The sequence below is a fragment of the Arvicola amphibius genome, chromosome 9 (genome assembly GCF_903992535.2).
Source record: "Arvicola amphibius chromosome 9, mArvAmp1.2, whole genome shotgun sequence".
Lineage (NCBI taxonomy): Eukaryota > Metazoa > Chordata > Mammalia > Rodentia > Cricetidae > Arvicola > Arvicola amphibius.
In genome coordinates, this window is record NC_052055.2 from 40,227,825 (window position 1) to 40,249,007 (window position 21,183).

The following is a 21,183-nucleotide window of genomic DNA, read 5'->3' on the forward strand; positions in this document are numbered from 1 at the left end:
AGCAGAGCAACACGGTGGTTGAACCCTCTCTGGTCTATTAGTCTGAGCTGGAACCGCTCTGACACATAGCATGTTGTCGTCAAGTGTGCGGCTCTTGCCCAGAGGTGAAGACACTTAAAAAAAACATCCACTGAGAACAAAATGATGGTTAGCGTGTGTGGATGATGGTCATGGATAGGTCATGTCTCTAAAGCACAATTCCTCTGGCTCCCAACCTGAGCAAGATAACATAATAAACCTTTAAAAAACAGACTTCTCTATTCTGTTATTTCTTTTTACATTTCTTCTGCATATGGAGTCCCTAAAGGGGAGGGCTGAGCAGACTGAGATGGGGTTGGTGGATGACTTGGTACGTGACTTACCCTGGGACACAGGTCAGTAGTTTGAGTCCTGGGACAGTAGGGTGGCATGGTGGTGGGAGAAGTGGGCTGAGGTTGCGGGGGTGGGGCTGAGTTGTCTGTTGAGCAGGGGGAATGGATGGAGTTGTAGGAATTGGGGATGGCTGGCCCTGCTGCTGTCTCTCCAATCCAGGCCTTTGCATGCTGGCCTCCTGCGGAGCATCTGAGCCTGCTGGAGACAGTGCTGCTTCTGTGCATCCAGAGCTTTTGCTTGAGAGTGAGGCAGAAGAGCACTGGGCATTTGTTCTCCTGGCAGTGCTTGGCATGGAACCAGCAGAGGGCGAAATATCTGCAGAGGAGGTGTTTCCATTGGTTTCCTGTTTGCAGATACACAGGTCCTATACCCACGGGGGAAAAACAAGTTCAGGTCAACTCTGCCAAGACTGGATTTTACTACTGCAATAGTAGAAATGGCAGTGAATCTTTAGAGGAAAACAGACTCAGTACCTAGATAGCCAATATCCAAATTTTCCAAAGGCCAGTGCAGCACCAGATGCCCCAGTTGATGCCAATGACCCCTATGGGCATGAAACTGCACCTCATGGCAAGAGGTCCTGGTGTGGACATTTGGAGCTCAGCACGGGTCCCACAGCAAAGCAGCAGCAGCCACAGGGTCCCATGGAGGAATGCCTGTTACCTATTGTTAGAGAAACAGACAGACCCCTTGGCTTGTTTCACTTCTTTAAGGCTCATCTTAGTCTCAGCGAACACCAGGTCAGGACTGGAGATGAAGCTGACAGACTGCTTGCCTAGCATGGACTAATCCGTCCCTAACCAGCTCCCCCACCCCAGTGCTCATGGGCCTGCAAACCCCAGTCCTCAGAGGGTAGAGACAGATTGAAAGCTAGAACTCATTTTCAGCTATGCAACAAATTGGTAAACAGTCTAGGCTACATGAAACCCTGTCTCAGAACTTTAAAACAATTTAATAGATCTCAGCACAATAGAAAAAGAAAAGCTGCTATTTTGCAAGAGTATTTAGGGCCAAGAGGCAAAGGGAAGGATTGACAATCCTAGTAACTTACACATAATAAATTTTTATAAATTTTTCTAAAATTTGGGATATGGTGATCCTTTTTGTTTCCCTACACCATGCTACCCTCCCCCCAAGAGAGGCCTTTTTTACACACATCTGTTTTTTAATGTAGACACTGTGTCTGCATGTACACCTGCACATCAGAAGGCACCAGATCTCATTATGGAGCGTTGTGAGTCACTATGTAGTTGCTGGTAATTGAACTCGGGACCTCTTGAAGAGCAGCCAGTATTCGTAACCTCTAACTAATCTCTCCAGCTTGGCACACTTCTTTAATCCCATCATTTGTGAGGTAGAGGCAGGCAGATCTCTTTGGAAGCCAGTTTGGTCTACATGGCAGGTTCCCAGACAACCAAGGGCAGCATACAGAGACTCTGTCTCAAAGACAGAAATTTCTCCCCTTTTATACAGGACTTCCTCTCCTATAAAGAGCTTTTTATAAATGAGTACATTTATTTAGTTATTGTGTTATTGTCTGCCTACACTTACATCCATGATGCATGTGGAAGTCAACAACTTGGCCAGAGTCTGTTCTCCTCACTGTGACACTAAACTCTCATAAGGCCCCAAGTGGAGACGCTGGGTCAGCTCCCAGGCCCATGGATGACTTGGAGTGTTCTTTGATTTGAGATTGGCTCTTTGGTAGTTCTGACTTTGAACTTGCCGCTGTCTCCTGCTCCTTATCCTGACTCCTGGGATTTACAGGCATTGTGGCAGTTCTCAGCACCCAAGTTATTTCTTCATACCACGCTGCAGTCTTGATATAGAGAAGCGCTATCTTAATATAAGATGGGCTTGGGGGAAATGTGACTCGGTGGACCACATGCAGCTTCTACAAGAGTCTTACTGTTTTTAAAATTTTGTTATTTTTTTTGGGTTTTCTTTTCAGTTTTGTTTTGGGTGGGAGGTCACAAGGGCAGAGAGCAGATTTGAACACTGGGAAGGTAAGTGCTATAAGAAGCAGGATGAGAAATTCACAAGACAATTTCAAAAAAAGAAAAAGGTCGGTTGTGATGGCCTAGTCCGGTGAATTTGATGAAGGAGTTGGAAGCAGGAGGGTCAGGAGCTTGAGGCTAACCTGGTCCACACATAGGTGGGCAGTGGATTTGCGAGTCTTTAATTTCATCACTCAGGAAACAGAGACACACAGATCTTTGAGTTTGAAGCCAGCCTGGTCTACAGAGCGAGTTCCAGACAGGCTCCAAAGATACAGAAAACTCTATCTTAAAACAATCAAACAAAATAAAGTAAGATGTGCTTGAACATGCTGGCATTCACCAAGGACAACCTTGTGTCAGATCAACCCACCCAACAGACACAGCACCTGTTTCTGGCATAGGTCAGACTAAGTATACAAGCAAGCCTCTGACTCTTGAGCAAACCTGCTGTGCCCTCAGGTTGCCTTCTTCTAGAGGGGATGGAGGCGATATGCACTATTTGAACATCTGGGGCCATGAGTGTGTGAAGTGCTTCCTTGAAAGTTGAAGCCCTGGGTTTGCTCCCCACCAGGCTCTCTCCCTCCTCTCCTCTTTCTGAGGCCCTATGGAAAGAAAAAACAGACCATGGTGGTGCTTGCCCTTAGCACTTGGGAGTGAGACCAGCTTATCTCTTGATATGGCCTTCATGGAGGGTTCTAGGCTACCCAGGCATACCTAGTGAGCCCCTGTCTCCAATGTTTTAAAAGTAAGGAAACAAAAGAAGGGTAGTCCAGGGATACGGCTAAAAAGTAACAGTTGTGGCTAGCCTGGGCTACATGCCTTATCTGAAGAATAAAAATTATGGGACCTCCAAGATGACCCAACACAGAGAGACCTAATACCTTGATTTCAATCTCTGATCCTGCAAGGTTGCAGGAGAAAACTGCCTCCCAAAAGCCATCCCCCCCGCTGAACGCCACTCCAACATATATACAGATAAATGCCAAACAATTTTTACATTTACTGATTTATTTTGTATATCTGGATACCTGTGTGGAGGTCAAAGAACAAGCTCTCTTCCATCATGTATGTTCTGGGGATGGAACTCAAGGCTTCTGGCTGGGCACCAAGCACCTTTACCTACTGAGGTGTCTTGCCAGTTCAAAGGAATTTTTGAAAGTACTGGGAGGGGGCTGGGCCGGGGTAGCGCAGCACTCAGAAGTCTGAGGCCAGCATGGTCTACAGAATGAATTCCAGGACTGGCTCCCAAGCTCTACAGAGAAACTCTGTCTTGACAAACCACCAAAAACAAAACAAAACAAAACAAAACAAAAAAATATACTGGGAGGTAGGGAGATGCTGAGTTCATGGGCAGTCTGGTCTTCAGAGGGAGTTTCAGGCCAGTCTGGAGAAACCCTTCTGTGGGTGGGGGAAGTAGGTAATAGGTAACATAATAATATAGCAGACATCCATTTGGGCTCTGGGAAAAGGGATACATTTTGAGGAATCTAAATTTCCTATTTTCTTTTAATTCGTATTCTTCTCTCATTTTGTACTTTGCATTCTATGAGAACTGGCCAGAGTCCTCTGTGACCAGCTCTGCTCTTTTTCCTGGGACTCAATCTTTCAATCTTGTCGCTTGGCTATCTCAGACTGAGCTGTAAGCTTTATTTCCCCCGTGTCCTCAGACTCAATGTTCTAACCCTAACGTTTCTACCTGTAACAGCCGCACACCAGAGAAGCTGGACCTGGTCCTGACCAAATGCTTTTCAGTGGGATGGGGAGACGGATGGAAGGAGGAACAAGGAGAAGTCATGGAGTCCACACGTGTGGACAAGTCTTCCAGTAGGGGTGAGAGAAAGGGAGTTTTGTTTGAGATGGGTTTTGTGTAACCCTGGATGGGCTTTAAGTCAGTATTTAGACCAGAATGTTCTCTCACCCAAATAGGCCTGAGTGCTGGGATTAAATGTCTGCACCTGACTGTCCAGCAAGCCTTATCTTTTTTGTTTGTTTTTGATTTGGTTTTATCTTTATTGCAGGGCAGTAGTGGCAAGTGCCTTTAATCCAGTTTAAGGCTAGCCTGATCCATAGAGTGAATCTGAGACTGTGTCCAAACCCACACAAAAAACCCTAACTAAAAAAAAAACCCAAGTAAATAAATAAAATGCTGAATTATCTTTACGAGTATGGGTATTCTATGTGCGTGTATTTATGTGCTACCTTTTGCCATGTGGTACTCAGGAGAGGGCATCAGATGCCCTAGAAGGGGAGTTACAGCAAGCTGTCAGCCATATGTGGGTGTTTATATGTGACAAAGTTTTCCCTGTCTACTCTCCGCAGATAGGGAATCCATAGCAATCCAAAGTATAGATATCGCCAAAAACCCAGCATGGTGAATCAATGAGTTTTATGGGGTTACTTTCAGGAGGCGGACTGACACAAAGTCTATTGTACCACCAAGGCCCACCCCAGCATGGGGGACAACTTACAAAGCTGGGACCCTGTAGCTCACTATACAGGCTACAGGCAGCTCGACAGGATGGAGAGCGTCCTTTCCAGGTGCTCAGTTGGTCCAAGCCTCTTCTAGACAGCTTTTCGGGTCTGAGAGTCGTCTATGCAGCTGGGCTCTTCCTACTCTGTCAGCGAGGAGCCTAGTGAACATGATCAGGTTCAAGGAGCTCTTGAAGCGATTTTGTTGTTGTTGTTGTTTACCTTCCTGCTTATGTCCAGCAATACCACCTTGGGAATATACCCAAGAGATGCCCAATCATACTACAAAAGCATTTGTTCAACTCTGTTCATAGCAGCATTATTTGTAATAGCCAGAACCTGGAAACAACCTAGATGCCCCTCAACGGAAGAATGGATAAAGAAAGTATGGCACATATACACATTAGAGTACTACTCAGTGGTAAAAAAACAATGACATCTTGAATTTTGCATGCAAATGGATGGAAATAGAAAACACTATCCTGAATGAGATAAACAAGACCCAAAAAGATGAATATGGTACGTACTAACTCATTACTGGATTCTAGCCATAAACAAAGGACATTGAGCCTAGAGTTTGCAATCCTAGAGAAGCTAAATAAGGTGACACCAAAGCAAAATATGTATAGATCCTTTTGGAAATTGGAAGTAGACAAGATTTCCAGGCAAAAGTTGGGAGCATGCTGATGGGGATGAGTTAGGTTGGGGGAAAGGTGACAGGGGGAGGAAGAAGAGAGAAGGGGAGGATTCGGGAGAGCTTAGGGGAGTGGGAGGGTTGAGATGGAGGAAGGGTGGATATGGGAACAGGGAAGAAGATATCTTAATTTTACCATTTTAGGGTTGGCAAGAGACTTGGCTCTAGAGTGGTTCCCAGGTGTCCAAGGAGATGTCTCCAGCTAGGTCCTTCGGCAGTAGAGGAGAGGGTGCCTGAACTGGCATTGTCCCATAGCCACACTGAAGAATATCTTGAATATCACCATAGAACCTTTGTCTGGCAATGGATAGAGAGAGAAAGACAGAGACCAACATTGGAGCACTGGACTAAGCTCCCAAGGTTCAGTTGAAGAGCAGAAGGAGGGAGAAGATGAGCAAAAAAGTCAGCACCGTGAGGGGTTCATCTGCCCACTGAGACAGTGTGGCTGGGCTCAGGGGAGCTCACCAAGGACAGCTGGACTGGGACTGAAAGAGCATGTGATCAAACTGGACTCTGAATGTGGCTGACTGAGAAGCCAATGATAATGACACCGGGTTTTGATTCTACTGCATGTACTGTTTTTTTGGGATCCTAGTCTGTTTGGATGCACACCTTCCTAGGCCTGGATGGAGAGGGGAGGGCCTTGGACTTCCCACAGGGCAGGGTACCTTGCCTGTGGTACCTGGAGGGGGAAGGAGGAGTGGGGAAGCAGGAGGGAAATAAGAGAAGGGAAGGAGGTGGACATTTTGAATGGTATTATTTATAAAGCAATAAAAAAGTCTAAAGAAATATATATGTGTGTCAGTTCTGGAAGGTGCTCATTGAAGGAGGACATGACACTCTTAAACATGGTCAGTTTAAGGTCATGTATCCCATCCCATGCTTTTTCAAGTAAAATGAGAGAGGGCTGGTGGTGAGAAAAAAACCCACTGACTGACTGTATCCATCATGGTACCTAAAATGTAAGTTGACACAGTCTGAGCAGAGAAACACACTTAAGATTGCACTAATGCTACTTAGAGAGGACAGGGGCATGTCAGGAGAATACAAATGCCCTAAAACTAACTGTACATCCCTGCTGATGTCCATGCCATTAGTTGCTCCCATTATGTTGACTTATGTTTCTATCAATCTGAGGTTAAATAAACCATACCTCTTGTAAGTAGAACTCTCCCGACTACTAGATTACAGCTGTGAAAGAAATTACTAGTATAGTGGCTGGAGACAAGAATGTAAGAGGAAAAATTCAAAAATTACTATGGATTTGCCAAGCCTTGATTGGGCCTTTGCATGTGACATCACATGGAATTCATATGAGGTAAGCTAGATATCAGCCAATCACAGGGCGCCACCTAAGACTGGGATTTGTTGTCCTTCAGAGAAGCAGTTGGGTGCTGCGGGGTGAGCAGTTGGATTCAGTTGTTTCTCTTAGATTTGGACTTTTCAAAATCCTGAGGATCTCGATAGAGTGAGTATATTTCCCAGGCTTTCAGTATGGGCTTTTGTCATTTGGTATCTATTTCTTTCTTTTTTTTCTCATTTTTTTATTAAAAATTTCCATCTCCTCCCCCTTCCCTCCCTTCCCTTCCTCCCAAATCCCCACTCCCTCCCTCTCCAAACCAAAGAGCCATCAGGGTTCCCTACACTATGTTAAGTCCAAGGTCCTCCCAACTCCCCCCAGGTCCTGGAAGGTGAGCCACCAAACTGACCAGGTATTTACACCATTGGTTTGGATTTTGATTTAGTCTTTATGTAGTTTTTCCTCATTTCACCCCATTTTCCTTTTATCAAGTTCCTTTCTTTGTCATTTTTGCCTTTGTTCATGTGTGATTTACATAATCAGTGGAACAATACTAACTGTATAAGATGAGGAATTTGATCATGACTTCCCGTATCTGCTGTATTGTATTTTGGTCATATTTACCTGCTCTATTTCACATACCCACCCTCTGAATATTACAAGGAACTTCCAAATGGAGAAAGGTTCTTCCCCAGGCTTCTTCATGACCCCTATAAACAAAATGTGACAGCTTGTGTTTCTGGAACTGAAATATTTGAAGTAACACTTTCTCTAGTTCCCAGCTTTTCCTGAAAAGGCATTTCATTCATTTGATGTCTGAATTATAGGACTTACCTATAATGTTGCATATACGCTATGCCGTGAGTCAGTTTGTATGTGTGGATGAATCCTTATGTTCCTGGTGAAGGCATCTTGAACATAAAGTATGGTCTCCTTAATGTGGTGTTGAATTTGGTGTGAGCTACCTCTTAATATCTCTCATCAAGGATTTTCTAATCTGTGTTATTCAAGAACATTGCCTGATACTGGCTCTTTTTTAAGTTTTATTTACTTGGTTTGAGAAAAACGATAATGCATCTTTTATAAAAAAATTTTAAATATTACTTCCTTCAGGTTGATAGGCTACTAAAATATTCAGAAAACATTGCTAGTAGATGTTGAGATTGTAAAATTCATCAGTTATTTGCCTTGGTCACTTGACACTCAATAATTTCTAAGTGTTTTGTCTAGTTTTATTTTCTAGACTTTAATTTTTCTTTTGATTTATTATTTACTCCTTTTTGGATGTATTATTTTAAGCAGGAAAGAGAGGGAGTGGCCAGAGGTTAGAAGGGAAGTGTTGCTAGGACAGATTTTCCCAAGAGACAAAATGTTGTTAGTAATGATTGACACTCAGTGGGTGTCTGAAGTTTTATTCCCACCAGACAAAAATGTCTCCATGAATTTCAAGGTTTGTATGAGAAAGGGAGTTGCTGCAATACTAGGAAGCAGGCTTGGTTAATATGAGACCTAAGCTACATGACAGAGGGTGGGATATGGAATTTAGGCTACCTGAAAAGCTCATTGATTTTATTCAGGGGTGGGAGAGATATGTTCAATGTGTGACTGTGGCAGCAATGACTCTATCTTGACTCCTGGGAAGGTAAAGGGTTGGTTGGGGATGGATAGCAGCCCTCCCTGCTAAGAGCATTTGTCCTTCGAGGCAAGAATGTAAACTGAAATTTTTTTTCAAAAAACTGTGTGTATGTGTGTTTTTTTAAACTGAGCTTTGATTGGTTCATTGCATGTGACATCACATGAAGTTCTTGATATTAGCCAATAAAAGGCACTTCCTGTACTGGTTTTGTTTGTACTTCAGAGAAGCGGTTGGTTGGTGGGAGAGCAGTTGGACTCCATTGTTTCTCATATTCTTGGTCTTTTCCCCAACCTGTTGTAACTGGACATAGTGAGTTTGTCTCCCAACTTTCAGTTTGGGCTTTTGGTATTTGGCATATATTTATATATTTACATTATTGTTTTGGGTTTTAATTTTTTCTAAATGTCCTTTTTTCTTCATTTCAACTTATTTTCCTTTTATCGACTTCTTTTCTTGTTCAGTTTTGTTGCGTTGTTTTTTTTTGTTTTTTTTTTTTGTTTTTTTTTTTTGGTTTTTCAAGACAGGGTTTCCCTGTAGTTTCTAGAGCTTGTCCTGGAACTAGCTCTTGTAGACCAGGCTGGCCTCGAACTCAGAGATCCGTCTGCCTCTGCTTCCCGAGTGTTGGGATTAAAGGCGTGTGCCAGCACCGCCCTGCTTCTGCGTTCTTTTTTCATATAAATTTAGTGATACGTATTAACTGTATAGGATGAGGAATTTGATAATAATTTTAATATCTGTCTGTGCTCTATTTTAATCATGCTTATCTGCTATATTTCACTTCCCCACCCATTGAATTTGACAAGTGCTTCCCATTATACAAAGGCTCTCCCCTTGCCTGCTCATGATATGTGGGAAACAAAATCTATGGGAAACTTTTGTTTGTAGAATTGACTTGTTTGTGGAATTGACATATTTGTAATAACTTTCTCTAGTTCCAAGCTTTGTCCTGAACAAGGCATTTCATTCCATTGATGTCTGATTACAGGACTTAGTGTGCTATGCTCTTTGACATCTTGTACCTGTGGCCTAATCCTCGGTGTTCCTGGTTGGAGACCTCTTGCTCATGAAGTACGGTCTTATTACTAGGGTGTTGAACTGATGTGAGCTATTTATTACTCCCATTCAGGATTTTCCATCTGTCAGTCAAGCATATTGCCTGACACTAGGATCTTTTAAAAATGTCTTATATGGGTTACAATTAGAGTAATCCTTCCTTTATGAACAGAGTTTGAAAGTGTCTCTTCCTTGGTTTTCTGGACTAGGAACTACATGTGGCACACTGCTATTGTTGAGATTGGAGAAGATGATTTCCAGTTTGTTGGCTTATATCCTGGGGTTAGGTTTGTTGCTTTATATTTACATTTATGCTTTTACCTTTTGCATTTTATTCATTCTTCCTTCCTACAGTACATTCTGACTGTATCATCTTCTCTCTTCACTCCTCCCAGTTGTCCCCAACCCCGCTTCTCTGCCTGATTCACTGTTCCTCAGTTTCCCTTAAGAAAAGATCAGGCTCCCTAGGGGTAGCAACTGAACATGGCATAACAAGAAACATTAAGATTATATTAATTATTTTGCTTTTTTCCAGGGGTACTTTATTCTTATTTTATGTCTTTCATCATTGGCTGTTACCCAATTTGACTTTTGAAAAGTCAGTCTTTTATTTCCCTCTGGTGTCTTTTTTCTTGTGTAAAACACATTTTCCTATTTATTAGAGATAATAATTATATACTACATATTGCATACTATATGCTATATACACAAATTATATGTTGTGCAACATGTTATATGGTATTTAATATATAATTATTGTACTGTAATTATATAATATATAGTATACAATATGTTAGGTATAATATATGTGCTATATATTATAATGTTATAGACACTATGTATGATAATATATGTTAATTATATTATTATAATATATAAGTGTACTAGCTTAAAGAATCTATTATACCATATAATGATCCCAATTATATAATAAGTATGATGGACATTTCACTAATACATATATAATTTATATATATTACAAATGAGCAATTGCATGATACAGATTCCATACATGCCTACCTGAACTTTGATCATATTTCCCTGCACTATTTTGGTGCCTCCACCACATCTTTATGACATATTCTATGACTTTACAAAAGGTCAGCCCCTACCTTCCTCATGACCCAGAAGGGACAGAGGAGACAAAGTAGATCCTACTTCTGTTTGTGAACCAGCTTTGTTTCAGGGAAAACTATATCTACTGTTAGCTCTTTTCTTATTACACAACCATTCACCATTCACTGGGCTGAGTGTGGACCCCACAGTCTCCGTCTATGCTGTGCTGTTTATCAGTTAGTTTGCTACAAATGTTACTCCAGCTCCTGGGTGAGGCCATTGTGACCCTTTAGTGTGTTGCTGAGATGGATGTGCAGTATCAAGGACTCTCATTGAGGATCTCACATCTCTGTTCATCACGGAAAGGAGCCTACACTTGATGTATTCATTGAGTTTACTTGATTGTAGGATCAGGGTAACACTGGCACAGGGATAAGTTTGAATGTCTTTCTTTGCTTTCACTTTCTAAAAGTATGTTCTATAACCCTGGTCTTCATTCTTCTGGAAAGATTTGAATGATTCAGGAAATCCATGAGATAGGTCTCTGCTTTGTTTGGAGCTTTCTTGCTGACACTCCAAACCTATTCATTACGCCTGATGTGTTTACATGCTTTTATTTTATCTTAATTCAATATTCACACATGTCTAAAATTTCATTTCATATTCTCTAAATTCCAGGTGTGTAAAACGATAGAATCACTGAAAGACACTTTAGACCATACTTCTATCAGTTACAACATCAATTTTTTATAATGTAATTTGATCTGCTCTCTCCTGATCAGGTTTTGTGAGGGGTTTGCATTGTGGAACAGTTTTGAAAATAACCAGCTCATTCCTTCAGCAATCTTAGGATTTTCCTTTGCATGCCCACTTAAACTGATTCCAACTCTGAACTTTCCATTGATTTTTCATTGATGCTTTGGGTTTGCGTTCCTCATATGTTTATATCATTGAATAGCATCGTTAAGTTGCTTAGAACATCTAGATTTCACAACAGAGAACTGAAAGTTATAATCATCCTTCCTAAAACTGAATGGATTATTTTGTTTGTTTTAGGATTGTGTGATTCTGAAACTTACCACAAGATAAAGTGGTTTAAACTGATCACAACACCATGGCCAGCAACATGGAAGAGGACACTCTTGAAAAGGATTTCAAGATCCTACTATCCCTAGGCTGTGGTGCATTCGGGGAGGTGAAGCTGGCCTGCCACCTGCCCACTCAAACACGAGTGGCTGTCAAGGTGCTTGAGAAGAACACCAACAGTGTGACTGACATCAGCACTGAAGTAAACATCCTTCAGTCTTTAGAACACAGGAACATTGTTCGATTTTTTCACATGATCGACACGCTGACAACCACGTACGTGATCATGGAGTACGTGGCAGGAGAAGATCTGGAGAGCTGCCTCAGGGCACTGGGCTGTCTAGAGGAGGAGGAGGCCAGAGCAATTTTCCGGCAGGTTGCATCAGCAGTGCACTTCCTCCACCAAAGACGCATCGCACATCGAGACATTAAATTAGAAAACATCCTAGTCGATGCAGCAGGCAATGCAAAGCTTTGTGACTTTGGTATGGCAATTGAAACCACAGAGGGGCAGATGTTGGAGGAGATCTGTGGCTCCTTGCTCTATTGGGCCCCAGAGATCTTGGCAAGGAAACCGTACGATGGACTGGCAGGTGATATGTGGAGCCTGGGCATCGTCCTATACACCCTGGTCACAGGGCATTTTCCATACGTAGAAACCACCATGGAAGCTATGCACAGGCTCATCACCACCACGATGTGTCCCATTCCTTACCATTTATCAAAACCCTGCCATATTATAATTGCGAGATTACTCATGGTCCCCACCTGGTACAGAATAACAATATGCCAGCTTGTGGAACGACCATGGCTGGGCCCCATTCAAGAGCATGTACCACCTGCCACTAAGGAACTCCTTCCCAGGGTCGTGGAGGCTATGTGTACTATCGGCTATACCTGTGAAGAGATTGTTTCTTCCCTAAAGCACAGGCAGCCAAATAATTTAATAGCCACCATGAATATCATCAAATACAACCTGAGCTGTGGAGATAGCCATATGCAAAATAAGACCTGGTTAAATGTGACCCATGCAGCTCCCTTTAGCCTCCCTGTTGCCTTGAAGAGGAGAGCTAGTGAACCAGCTCTTCCTGCTGGGAAGACCCAGCAACACAAAGAGGGTTTGGAAGAAAGGGTCAAGAGGTGCAGAAGCTGTACCACACCCAAAAGATCCTGCAGCCTGGAGGTGATGCCGTGTGCAGGTAACACACTCCCAGAAAAAGATGCCTTTATGGCTGATGTCATCAACTCTACTCCTGAGAACACTGCAGACAACAGGAATTCAGTTGACTGTCTGCCTGGCAATCTCTGCTACCCAGAATCAACTCTGGGTGGAACTTTCACCGGGTTTGTGAACATGGGCTTCACAGAGGAACCATCCACAGAGGAAGGCATCCCCAGTGACCAGTCCCAGGTGGCACCCACAACATCTGGATCCAGGCCAATCCGAGGCTGGAAACTGGTGAGGAAGCGAATTTCCCAGGCACTGAGAGCCCTGTGCTGCTGCTGCAGCTGCTGCTGCCGTCACCTGCCCACACCCCGGTGAGTCCTGAATCCTTGTGTCAGGGGCATCACAAGAAAAAGAGGACAGTGGAGATCTACATGGAGTGCAGTCGGTTTGGTCACCCAGAAGAATTCCTCCCTTGTATTTTCACAATATTGTTTCAATGTCATTTCTAAATGACAAATTGAACCCACATACAAGGCACAGATATTAAGAAGTCTAGTACATTAGATGACACAGTTTCACAGCTTCCTGTTCATGTAAATACACGGAATGCTGCGCCAGAAGCAGATAGCGCACCATATTGACCACAGGGTGGGAAGGAAGGGAGGGGATTTTGGATGAAGGGGACAAAGTTTCAGAATGGAGGAGTTGGTAGGGGAACCAGTCACCAAACATTCCTCTGTCACAGTCGCTAACGGGTACTTTCATGTTTCTTTCTGCATTGAAGTGTGGAAATTGAGATGGTCTAATAGAATTCCAGCCCTGGGGAGGAGCGACTGCCAATGAAGGGGGCCAGGACAGACCTCCAGAGTGCCAGTCCCTCCAACCCAGGCCAAGACTCCTGCGTCCATCCTCCATCTACTGGGAATCAGCTGCGAGTTTGCATCTCCTTCAGCTTCTTCCAGCTCCAGCACTGCTGTTGTACGAAGAGGTGGTCATAGGGCACAGCTTCCCAATGACCCTCTACCTCCCTAGCTTTGGTTGTGCTTGTGAGGCCACTCACACTGCATGTAAAACAGCTGACTCTACAACCAGGCATGCCTTTATACCAATCTGGGCTGCTCATCATCTTGATGACTCTAACCTCTCCAACGTGTTCTCTGACTGTCTTCTGGAAAGGACAGCGAGACCTGTGTAAGTCCCTGGAGGAGGGAGATGGGTTAGAGGAGATAAAGGGGACGAATTGGGAAACAGGATCGAGACAGGAAAAGGGGAAATGAGAGGTGATGTAGAGTAAGGAATACAGTCTGTCCTGAGGAACTTATATCAACAAATGACATGAAAGAGATTGGTGTACTCTCCTGTTACAGGGTCTCTGGAGAAGCTAGAGCAGGGAGAAACCTCCCCTGAAGAGCATATAGGGAGGTCTAGGAACAGCCAGCAATGATCATGACAGGGCCTCCTCTATGGTTCAGTGTGTGTCAAGGCACACATGTAGGCTGTTGCCTTGGAAATGTCATTCTGATCTTTCGTACTGAGCTAGGGTATGGCAGGAGCAAAGGGAGGCCTATTGGTCAGTGGGTTCCCATCTGTCTCAGTGCTGAGAAACTGCTGTCTGTCAAAGTCACTGGAGAGGTACTTTGATTATTCCCTCGGTTTTTATTGAAGGAAAATGAGATGACCTATTTGAAATACTGTCTTGGAATGTAACTGGAAGGATCAGGTAAGAATGCTGTGTCCTGTGTGATGGTATGTCAGGACTACAGGTTCTGGTGTCCATCTTCCCGTTATAGATTCTCAGTTCCACCTCACTGCTGCCCTGCAGTGTTGTTGGGCATCCCTGCGAACTCACATGCAACACCAATGCTGAAGGACGCCCTCCCTTGTGTCATGGATCCTGTGGGACCAGGCTTCCCCAGCATCTAGTAGCCGGCCTCTCTCGACAGGACAGATTTCACAGAGGTCTCAGGCTCAGTCCTCTGTGATCTCTCCATCCCTGCCAAACTGATTTCTGTCTGTCTTAGGAAGAACTGCAGGAAGTGTAAAAGCAGTGGGGGAGAGAGAAATGGGGGAGGACCGGGGAAAGCAAGGTGCTGAGGAGAAAGGGGAAATGATAGGACGTGTAGAGAGAGGGCCAGTGTCTGTCCTGAGGAGCTGAACTGTAAATGATTCAGGAGAAAGGAGGTTTTGCTGCTCAGGGATCTTGAAGAAATAAGACCAGGAACAAGTGTCTCCCGCAGTGCAGAGTGGGAACTCTGGTTTCTTGCCAGCCATGAGGGCAAAAGTCTCTGCTCTGAAGGTTTTGGCATGTGTCAAGGTAGAAATGTGTGAGGCGGTCTTGGAAAGGCCTTCCTGACTGGGACTACTGATGAAGGGTTTCTCAGGATAGAAGGCTGCTCCATCATGATTGGAGTCCTCCCTTGGCACTGTCTGACATGGCCTATGGCAGGTCTGATGGCATCTCTGTCTTTGTCCTCACAGGCTCCTTCATCCATGTTTTCCATGTTGCCTCCCATCGCCTGATCCAAGAATCTGGCATCATTTTTCCTTCTTGCAGAGGGATTTATAAGTTTAAATTAGACATCAAATTACCATTGCTCTGCTCCAACGTGGGAATGTAAGTACGTCAGGCCCAATTTTGAGTTCCGCCTTCACAAGGCCAGCAGCCAGGGGACTTCTCTATGACCAATGCCCACCACAGGGGCATGTGCACAAGGAAACCTTGGTCATCATGGAGCTCCTGATGACAGCCAGTGGTGCAGTGTGCAGACTGGTGAGTGTGGGGTCTGAACTGTTTTCCAGGACACCTTCCAGGTAGGGAGCAGCTTGCTGAGTTGCCAAGGGGAACCGAACTCAACGGGTAATCCAGGGCCCAATCTGTGCCCATCACCACCTGAAGGTAAGATTGAGTACAGTAAGTATCTGTTTGTGGTAGAAGAGGAGTTTCTGTAGCCTGGTCCTGATGTCGTGAAGAAATGGATCCCATGAGGTGGCCTCTGCCAGCACCCCTAACACAGAGGGAAAGTTCCCATTGACTCGCTTGACTGAAGAGCAATGGGAGGCTGAGAGACTGCGGAGGTGTGGCAAGGGAGGAACCATCTTCTCTGTTGTACTTGGCATCCAGCTTCTATGCTGACCATCTGACCTTTTAGCTAACACTGGTGCATATTGAAGATTTGGCCTGATCTTCACCCCAGCAGGACAGTAGCCAGCTTGTGCGGTCAGGTACTTTCTATAAGCCTGACCAACTGGTGAGTCTCACATACACAGAACAAGAAGCAAATGCATACGGGGTGAGAGCAACTTTCAGTGTGTGGGCATCAGGTGTGGTCAGGTCTTGTTTCTGTTGCTTATTGGTGAAGCCAGGGCTGTGAAATGGTTGAGGGTTCTGTTAAATTCTGGAAATGAGGTAGAGGAATTTCCTGAATCCACATTTTATATTTTCTGTTTTCAGACTGGATCTCACTATATAGTCCTGGCTGTCCTGAGACTATCTATGGAGAGCACGCAGATCTCAAACGCATAGAGATCTACCATGTAGCCCTGCCTCGTGAGTGCTGCATTACAGATGCACACTGCCATGCCTGGTTCAACAGCTGTATGGCATCAATGGTAAGTTCCTCCAAACATCTGATGCAGGATCGTACCAGTTCTGTGCTTTTTTTTTATCTTGACAGGACTGAACTGAAGGTACTTTCATCCATGATGGACTAGGAACAGGGGGCAAAGTCCACATCTAACCTTCAGAATAGAAGTCTATGTCCAGCATGAACAGACACCTGGAGGTAAGGAGTGCCATCAGGAGTCCTTCTGTGGACATAAGTCAGTGGCCTGGGGACATGTGCCATTGCTGACACATCCTTGGGGTCTAGGCACAGAGTATTAAAGTCTATGCACCAACCGTGTTTTTACAGAATCTCCAGTGAAGTCGCGGCACAAGTCATATGACTTCATCCTGACCAACCAGCAGAGTCCAGATCGGTTTCCTGGCGTGATTGAGTTCTTTCCATGTGGGCCATGAGAACAACGCTGAGGACTCGAGGTTTGTCACTGAGGCACTGGGCTCCTGTCTTGGGATTTTGAAGTTAGAGCCTTCACGCTAAGGACACCAGTGCTAGAGGCAGCGCATTAAGCCACAATTTCTAGATAGGAGCTTCCAGTCCTACTCATCCAACACAGATAGAGTCCACTTGGCTGGTGGACTTGCTCATGGATGCCCCTGTGATTTCTTTACTCGGTTTGGGTTGGTTTTTTGGCTATTGAACCTTCTTCATCCTTGCTGTCTAGTGAGGATCCCAGAGCTGCCGATACTGAACAACTTGGACTCTGCAGCACATGCTGGACTCTCCGTGTGGGTAGAGGTGATCATTCCCCTCCCCAGGACATTGTGGACCATCCCTGGGGGACCACTGTCCTACTCCATGTCCTCAGTGTTCTGTCATTCATGTTCCGGCGCTACAGACCTCCAGATTTTCCATATGAGAGAATACAGTTCTCTTTGACTTTTGGGACTTGCATGTCACACATAATACAGCCATATTAAGACACATATCAATTCTGGAAAATGTCACAATTTGACTCTTGCTGCTGAGCATGTGCTCTTTACCCATATCTTCAGATAGTTATGCCATCATTTTTTATTAATTTTTCATATTTGAAACTGTCGTCTGTCTTTTGCAATTGTCCCATTAACTTGTTTCCCTGTGTGGATGTGTAAATTTACAAGTCTGACATCAGAATCTCCAGTCCCACAGTTCTCCCTGCTTCTAACTAAAGTGACATATTTGAGCAGGAAATTGAACCAGAGGATGAGAGACAGAGACTGCAGAGGCAGCAGGAAAGAGTTTGCAGAGAAGGAGTGTGGATGGGGTGGAAGAGACAGAGGGGAGGAGCCATGGGGAGAGAGATGCTCAGTGAGTAAGGAGAGTGGAGACTGAGTGCTGCATGTTTCAGATTTTCCTCAGAGCCCCTCTCACGTGTCCTTCCTGTTTAAAGTGATGAGCTCTGTACATCAGGGGACACCGCGTGGAGATTGCAAGTGTGGCCTGAGACTCAGAAGCAGGAGCATTGGAGGAATTCCAGATGGCAGGGTGCCCACTCACCCAGCATAAAGGGTCTCTGTCCAGCAGGAGAGGAGGTAAGGCATCTCCCACAGGTTTCTCCCCAGGACACCATTTTGTCAAGGGAAAATGGCCAGGGCTGGACTTTCAAAGCATCTTTGTCAGAGGGAAAGTTGAGCCAATACCATGTCCAAGTTGCCCGTGAATGTGCAGACCCTGTGGACCAGTCTGCAGGGAAGTGCCTGAGCAGAACTCATTAATCTCCCCCATTCCTTCAGGCTTCTGGTCCTAGTGAAATGTTTTCCCACATGAAGACAAGGGAGCTGCTTCTCCTTCATCTCTCTCTGCCCCCTGTGATTGTGTTTGCCGCCTTCATTTATCCCGGATTCTGCCCATCGGAAAAGACACAGTCACACTGGGTGTGGCTCTGCTTACTATGTTTGTGAAGGAGCCTCACTGTAGGGAGTTTAATCAAAACTGTACTTTTCTCCTGACAGGAAAGTGACCTTCGGCTGGAGGAAAATGGGCATCACTTTGGAATGCTGGAACTTTGCTCCTCTTTGGAAGTGAGTAGGGCTTCCCTAGCCTAGGACATAGGGTACAGAGGTGAGGCCAGCACTCTCACATCTACTTTATACCCAGGTACCATTGGTCCCAGGGGCCAGGCCTTGTTGACCATCGAGCTAGGACACTCAGCTCAGCTGTCTTCTTGCTTGTCTGGCTGTGCTAATTGTCTAAAGTGTTGCTGGGTGCACCTGACAGACAGATTGCTCCTCCATGCAGTAAAGGATGGGGTTGAATGACAAAGCTCATCTGTGGGCTACACATGGCTAAAGGCATCACTGAGTGCCACGCCTGCATGGCCTGGAACCAAACCCAAGAGAAGGAAGTCAGGATTCATGAAACGTCACACCGACTGAATGAAGCCAGAACCCGAAGCCCTTTATTAGAGCATGGGGAAGTTTTTATACCTGACAGGAAGCAGGCCCAGCCACATGGTAGTCTCATCATAGGACCAGGAGGTCAGGGCAGGGGCAACATGTTCCCAGGAAGTTTGGCCTGGGTAAACAACTCAAAACATGGAACTATGATGGAGGACTCTCATTGGCTAATTAAGAAACTGCCTTGGCTTAGGAGGGTGGAGTAGACAGAACAGGAAGAAGGAAGTGAGGTAGATGGCTCAGACAATTGCCCTGCCTCTCCTCTCTGGGCCAGTCACCATGAAGCCAGCCACCAGGTCAGACATGCTGAATCCTTCTCGGTAAGACACCACTTCGTGGTGCTACACAGAGTATTAGATATGGGTTAATCAAGATGTGAGGAAGAGGCTGAAACTAATGGGCCAGGCAGTGTCTAAAAGAATACAATTGGCGTGTTGTTATTTCGGGGTATAAGCTAGCCAGGCGGCCGGGAGCCGGGCAGCAGGAACGCAGCCCGCAGCCCAATCATTACAGAACTAGGGTTGTTTTCAGAAGCTTGGTACAAAAGAGCAAAAGATCACCAGTGGGAGAGGAGTAGGGTAGAGGCCAGACTAAGAGATCCCAACATCTCCCCCAGAACTATAAAATAAAATGAAGACTTCCTGTCTTACGATAGGAGACCCTTACCCATTATTGAGAGGCCTCTTCCCTGTCTTAGGCAGGCCTCTACCTGTAGAAGTTGCCCGTCATGGGAAAATATTTAGCGTTTCTGGAGCACTTGTAGCCGGACTTGAGATACTTCGGGATCACCAGAGGATAGACCAAGTGAAACCTGCTGGGTGACCATCTTCTGGGTCTGAGTGGACCACATGAATTTGCATAGTATCCAAAAACAAAGGCCCAAGCCCAAAAGACCAAATATAGCTAAGGAGACCGATCGTGACCATCACTGTACCCAACCCACTATCTGGGCCATAGTATTCCACCATTCTTCTGCAGATACAAGAGGGACTCTAGTATGGTTCAAGTCATAAATTGGATGTGACAGTTGAGTAGTCAATTAAGTTGCAATACCATGGCAGAAGCATTCTGTACAATAGAAGGTATAACACAAACACTATGATAACAAGACATTTGTTGTGTCAGCCAAAGGGCATCAATTTGTTCCTGCAGTACGGCAGCTTGCTGATTGAAATTTAGCATGCCTAGCTTTGTATGAGCATTAAGAACATTTTGAGATTGTAGCGCCTCGCTAACTTGGCTCACCAACTTATCCACAGTCTCAGCCACCACTGACGTCTGCGACATGGCGCGTCCAGCAACAGTGGCAGCGCTGGCGGATGTGGCGATAATGGCCACCACGGCGGCAGTTATCCCCAAGTCCTGTTTCTCTCGATAGAAGGTGCTTTCTGTCCGGGATCGATCGTCCTCTACTGGCAACAGAATCAACGCCAATACTGGAACCAAAAGCGCTGCTGCTGATTCATCCCAGCAGTTGCTAAGACTGCAGGTTCTGGAAGAACAATTAAGAGACTCCTTCTCCCCAAAAATACTATTCCATAAAATGAAGAAAAGGGGAGCTAATACGCAGGCCTGAGATTGAATGGTGAAATTATGACCAGCAGTATAATTGACCTTTACAGATGTTTCAAATATATGTTTGATTATATTTTGCAGTAGCATTAAAAGCAAGACCTTTCTGTAGCATTAGAAGGATGAGAATTCCTTTCTGCAGGTTGGTGGCCGTGCCACCGCATATCATTACTACTCTAAGCAAATCCGGATTTTGTGTGATGCACTCGCCCCAAAGCAATGCTTCTTTTAAATTAAAGTAATGGGGTACCGCATCTCTTTCAATCCCACCATTTTACTGTGCATGGCATTATTAGGAAAATCAGCTATGGATGCATGGCTAAGCACTACACAATGATTCACATTACCAGAGGCAGTTCCTGTGGTAAAAAAAAAGTTGGTGGCATAAAAGGATGGAAATAATGGGCTAGCCTTATTCAACCGGCATCTGTATGGGCAGGTTCCTTACCAGGTTCCATACCATCTGCTTGGTCCTTCTGGGAGTGGGTAGGCAAATGATCATCATGAAGAATACCCAAAGTATCATGGCTCTATTGGATGGATACACCTCTCTGGTATTCAAAAGGGTTTGTCGGATCCTGGAGGGAAAACACACAGGGCTCCCCTCATCCTGGCCAACAAGGGAGTTGGCTCCTTCCATTGGCTTGTGATTAGATCTTCCATTGCACCAGGCCTAATGATTGTGATTTTTGTTGCCAGTGCCATTCCATTGCTGAGATTCGTTGGCTATCAACTGTTAAAAATTTTAGAATAAATAAAATAGAGGCCAATTGAGTTGT